The following is a 6,000-nucleotide window of genomic DNA, read 5'->3' on the forward strand; positions in this document are numbered from 1 at the left end:
ATCAGCACTATAGCTGAATGGGGTATAGCCTACGCTGTGTTACCAGTTTTATAAAATGTGGAGTTCTCAGAAATAAGATGGTTCAGAATTTAAAAAAAACCCTAACAGTTTTAAAGTAGGAAAAGCGATGTAATTGGGCATCCTTTCAAACCTCTAGGTCAGAGCAGTTAATCCTCAGGTAACCATCTGAAAGCTTGATCTTAAGACAGAGAAATCTAATGCCAAAAGGAATAAGGCATTTTATTTCCCTGTATTGTACTTCAACCCTAGAAGAGAAAACATGTTTGTTTTCCTTTTTGTAGTACTAAAGAAACTTTTACACACTACCTTCTTCCATGCAGGAGACTTTAGGGTTGTAGCATCCTCCAACCCAGCAGTACAAGATGCCTCACTGTAATCCTGAGACTTGGAGCAGGTGGCAGAGAATGAAGGAGACACAGATGTAGCAGGAATATGCCTGGTCATATATCTGTTGTTAACTATTAACCTTGTATTATTTAAACAACAAAATTACAACTGTAGTTAGGTTCTCTGAGGAGAAAACCACACTTTACTGAGTGCACTGATAAGGGCCTTTTCTATGTTTTTTTTTGTGTAAAAGCTTCTCTCCAAAGGAGTGAAATGGAAGTAGACTTATTGTAAGCTTTACTTGCAGGTAGTTCTTCCTGCAGTAGTAAGGAGGAGAGATGGCAATGATCCAGCCCTTGGTTTCTGAAGTGTAAGCTTACATGTAGGTGTTTGCATTTTCTCAGAGAAAAAAAGAAAGAAAAGATCGTGATTATAAGCTGTTACTTACATTCCAAAATAATGCTCCTTCAGTGTTACTAAATTTTGTTAACTTGTAGAGTTTAGACTGAGGCTCAGCATTCTGCATGTCTCCAGAACCACAGCTCTGTGGACTAAGCCTGTAGTAGGTGAGGTGAAATATATTAGACTAAACCTTGTTGACACACCAACACATTTTGGTTGAATTCACAAAATCGTGTAAAGCTGTTTGTTAGAAGGATTTCTGGAATTGGTTTTGTTCAACCTCCCAAGCACCCAGGCACTCTTGCCAGCCCTAGATCAGGTGAGTTGTGGGTTTGGTTGTGAAAATTCCCAAAGACAGAGATACCACCACCATTCTTGGCAACCTGTTCCCATGCTTGCACTCCACTTTTGGATAAAAATTTCTTGCCATGTCCAGACTTGGTTTCCCAAGTGGCTACAAATTTGTAGCCATTTCCCCTCATATCTTCTGCTACCAAGAAGAGGTTGGCTGTGATCTTGGTGACTGCCCTTTCAGTATTTGTAGAGTGTTATATCCTACTTGGCCTTGTCTTCACCAGTGTAATGATGTTGTTTTGAGGTACCTCTTGCAGATGTTACTAGTTTCTGCATCCCAGAGTTGGCAGCGTGTGTGCATGTGCAGTAATTCCTTTTCATACCTAAGGTTCTTACCATATAGAGAATGCCATCTGAATGTCCATGCCTGTAGAGAGCCTTGTTGAAGGATGTGAGTTCAGGAACCTGCCATCACACCTGGTTTTGCTCTCTCTGCAGGATATGGCCATTGCTATTTTGGGTACTTTTTTTTTTTTTTCTTTTTTTAGTTTATTTTAATAACCAAAAATCTCTCTTACGTTATTCGGCCAAATAATATAAACTGAGTCCTCTTTCTTAAGCACTCTAATTTTTATGTGTTATATAAAGCAATTTTATTCTGAAACAGTGTTGTTTTCTTAAATAAGATTCAAGGCTGGAAACTGCTGACAAATTTTTGCCTTTGTGTAGTTTTATGGTCAATGTCTTAATTACTACAAAAGCACTACCAAATGGGGATATATCTATAGCTGAGTTGGAACTGGTTTTTGAAATCCTATGATGGTCAGTTCCATTAAGTCTGAGTATCCACATAGTACTGTGTAGAATTCGTGTTAAAGCAAAGGAACTTGGGGGAAAAAAGAACTAAAAAAGTTAAAGCATGTATTTATACATGCTGTATGGAATAGTATACATACATACTATATGGAATAGTGAATAAAGTTTTGTGTTTTGTTTTGAAAGGTTACTTTGTCTTCTACCTAAAATGTAAAACGGCAAACATCAGCTATATGCTCTGACATGGTTGCACTATTGTACTTTGAATGTTTTTATGGTTTTGTTTAGTACCTAAGAACTATTCATTTAATTGCACAGTTTGTTATTTTTTTTTTTTTTTTTTTTAGTTAGTGTATGCATTCTCTTAATACATGTATTTATTTGAAATGGAGAGGCCTTGTTTTTCAACATGATCTATAAATAAATTATTCAGTTGACACAGAAATGTTATTTTACCCTTTATTGGTTTTGATCCTTTGCAATTGTGGCATAGTATGCAGTTCTCAGGCAATAATTTCTGTGAAGTGCTCTGAAAGTGTTTTGATCCCCTAAGTTCTAGTAACCACTTTGTGCCTGTTTAATACACAATAGTGGCTTAATAAGACAAGTTGCTGCTTCTTTTTATTGTTCTTAGAAGTATGGTTATGGCCTAACATGATTGAAGTATTTTTCTGTGTAACTTTTTTGTATTGACTAAAAAATTTTCTATTATATTAGGAAATATAAATTACAGTTTTAAATCTGTGAGGTCTGTTAAAATGTATTCCAAGAAAAATATCTATAGGCCACTCCTGCAGGAGTGTCATGTAAGATGTACATCCTTGCAGATCCCTAATTAAGCTAATAGGTTCTATGCTAGTGCAGGCAATCTATTCATATTAGATCCTTTTAAAGAGGCTGTCTTTTTTTGTCTAATCAACTGCTGTACAACAATAGTAGCTAACATTTTAGTGAAGAAATTTCAGTGAAAGGTCCCTAATTCATAAACCAAACGGGGATGTATATTCATATAGTCAAGGCACTTTGTTACATTACAAAGAAACCTACTTCCAAGATGTTTCTCACTGTATTAGATAATTAAAGAAATGAACCAATTGTCTTACGTGCAGTTCAAATGCCCTTTACCACTATCCCTGCCAAATTTGATACAGCATGAAATGCTATGCCTCTGACCCTGTCTGGGCTACTTATGGTTTGGAAATTCTTTTTACACGTACCATTATTTTAGTGTTTCTCATCTACTGTATTACTATCAGGCCTAATACTTTCTTACTGGTATCCTTAGGACTAGTAAGATCAATATTCATCATCATTAATTTTTTTCATCTATCTTGTTTTATCAGAAAACTGTTCCCGTGGTAGAAGAAAATTTGACTTGGGTATGTGGAATGTGGATTCAGATGTGTTACTCGGTTTGTAAAAAGAAGGCCTTTCTGCTCTCTAAAAGTGGCTATAGATAGCTGGGGATATGTGGAATGTAGGTTCAGATGTGTTACTCGGTTTGTAAAAAGAAGGCCTTTCTGCTTTTTAAGAATGGCTTTAGATAGCTGGATTTATAAGAAATCAGTCATTAGGCAGCTGAGTAACAATTAAACCCAAACTGTGAAGGTTTCTCACTGAATGTAAAGTATTTAAAATAGAAGTGTATTTTCATACTGATATAAGGGAGAAATTCAGTGCCAACTGCAAGTGCCAACTTTTATTAAAAGTCTGTATATTGTATAAATCTCTAAATTGTGCAAACTTTTGAAACTTTAATTTATACTGTTTACAAATAAAACTGGTGTTCATGCAGTTTATTCCTTCTCAAAACTACAGATCACTGAATTCACTGTAATTTTGTATATACGTATGTTTAAAAAGAAATACACGATTTCTGTATTAGAACTTGCTGTATAATAAAGTAGTGCTTCAATAGCCATTTTTCTTCAGTGTATTTTCTTTTTGTCAGTGCTCATGAGCAGCAGTCCAGCATAGCGTCCGTGGCCTGTCAGCTTAATGTTATTGTGGTTTACCAGTTTCTGTGACCAAAGCCATACATGAGTGATGCAACCACTGGTATCCATGGCTGCCTCCAAATTCTTAGCCATAATGAACAGTCATCAACTTAAATCTGAGCTGAGAGATGTTCCCCACTCTGTGTCCTTAACAGATCATGAAATTTCACTGCTGTATCTGTTTGCAGACATGCTGTAGCCACTCTGTCTAACCACTAATATGTGATGTTGGTAAGGTAAGGCATAAAAAAAGCCTATTGCAAAGATGCTCTATATAAGGCTCTAGACCTCAAATAGAAAATACTTAGAGGTCCATATGTCAAAAGCCGCCCCCAAATCCAAATTAAAAGCTGTTTCAAGTAAAATTGGCAACTTTAAATGTTATTGTAGAATCACAGAATCAGCATAAATCAACAAATGCTGGCTGATATTCAGCTGGCTGTTGACCAACACCCCTAGGTCCTTTTCTACCAGGCAGCTTTCCAGCTGCTCTTCCTGCAGCCTGTAGCAGTGCATAGGGTTGTTGCGGCCCAAGTGCAGGATCTGGCACTCTGCCTTGTTGAACCTCATGCAACTGGCCACAGCCTATTGACCCCGCCTGTCCAGATCCCCCACAAAGCCCTCCTACCCTCCAGCTGATCAACACACCCACCCACCTTGATGTTGTCTGCAAACTGACTGAAGGTGCACTCGATCCCATTGCCCAGGTGATTGAAACTGAGCCCTGAGGAACACCACTTGTGACCCTCGCCAGCTGGATTTAACTCCATTCACAGTTCTTTTAGCCCAGCCATCCATGTTCATCCAATAAAAGCTTAAAAGCACTTTGTTGTCTGGTATCTTCTTACAAATATATTCTTAGTAAGTACAAATATATTCTTAGTATTCTCAAAATACTACTCTATTTTAATAAAAAGAGCTGAGGACAGCCTAAAAGATACCATAGATTTTGAAGTTAGTCCTTAGATTTACTGGCAGAACTGCTGTGGTGTATATTCTTAGGCTTCAGAATAGCTGCTGCTCTCCTGGGTACTGCTGTAATCTGTCCTTGCAGTTTCGATACCTTGAGCTCCTTGATGAGTTCAGAGTGACACTGGCTAGCAGTACAGTCCGTATCTTTTGTTGTTCCTATGCTTGGAGTGAAACCTTAACCTTCTCCTACGCAGTTCTCAAGGAACTTTAGATTTGCTTGAATTGGGTTTTGTAGCTACTCTAAAGTCCATGAAGGCATTATGTTCTCAGTCATAAACCCTCCAGTTTAGCTGGAGTTAGAGCAACAGAAAAAGTGTGGCTTAGGACAGCTACCATTGTGTGAGAGCAGGTCCTGTTCTAAGCTCGCACCTGGCTTCACTAGTGACCGGATCTAGAGCTAAAGCTCCTTTCTGCCACAGAGTAATAAGGCCTGAAAGGATGGGGTGGGGATGAAGTGTGTGTCACTGCCAAAATGCTCTTTTCAAAGCCTGAATTCCCTTCTTTTAGAACACAAAATTATTAAGACATGAAATTTAATTTTCAAATTAATTTACCTCTTTAGGTATTTTCCTTCCCTATTTCTGTAGCGTGTTCTTCATATGGTCTTCTTTATAATTTACTCAAATTATAAACTATTGTTGAAACTGAAACAATTAGCTGATACCTGACACTATCAGCATGTAATCAGAAACCATTTTTATAGTCCTACATTAAGGAGCCATATCTTCTTACTGATACTGTGGTCAGTGGGGAATTCTAGGTCATGAGCTAGTGTTGTAATCCAAGGACAATGAGAGGTGCAGCAACATAAGCTGATCTTACTGCACACAACTCAAAATACTCACCTGATGGTGTTCTACTTACACTTTTCTGTTACTTTGTGCAAATAATCACTGACTTTTCTAAGAACTTGCTATTGCTTACCTTTTGCAAAAGGTCTCTTTTTGACCTGATTTAAAAATAGGAAAAAAAAAAAAAAAAATCAAAGACAGAATCAAGGATAGACTAAAAGTATGGGGAAAATCCTCCTTATGAGTTGCTTGTATTTTCTGCTCCCCAGTTCAACCTTGAATTTCCACGAGGAAAAATATTAAAGTGTTTGCACCAGAATAAAATAGCAATGGAAACACTTAGATAAAGGAAAACAGGAAAAAAAAAAAAACCAACCCAC

This window comes from Nestor notabilis, unplaced genomic scaffold (genome assembly GCF_000696875.1).
Source record: "Nestor notabilis isolate BGI_N333 unplaced genomic scaffold, ASM69687v1 scaffold8182, whole genome shotgun sequence".
NCBI lineage: Eukaryota > Metazoa > Chordata > Aves > Psittaciformes > Psittacidae > Nestor > Nestor notabilis.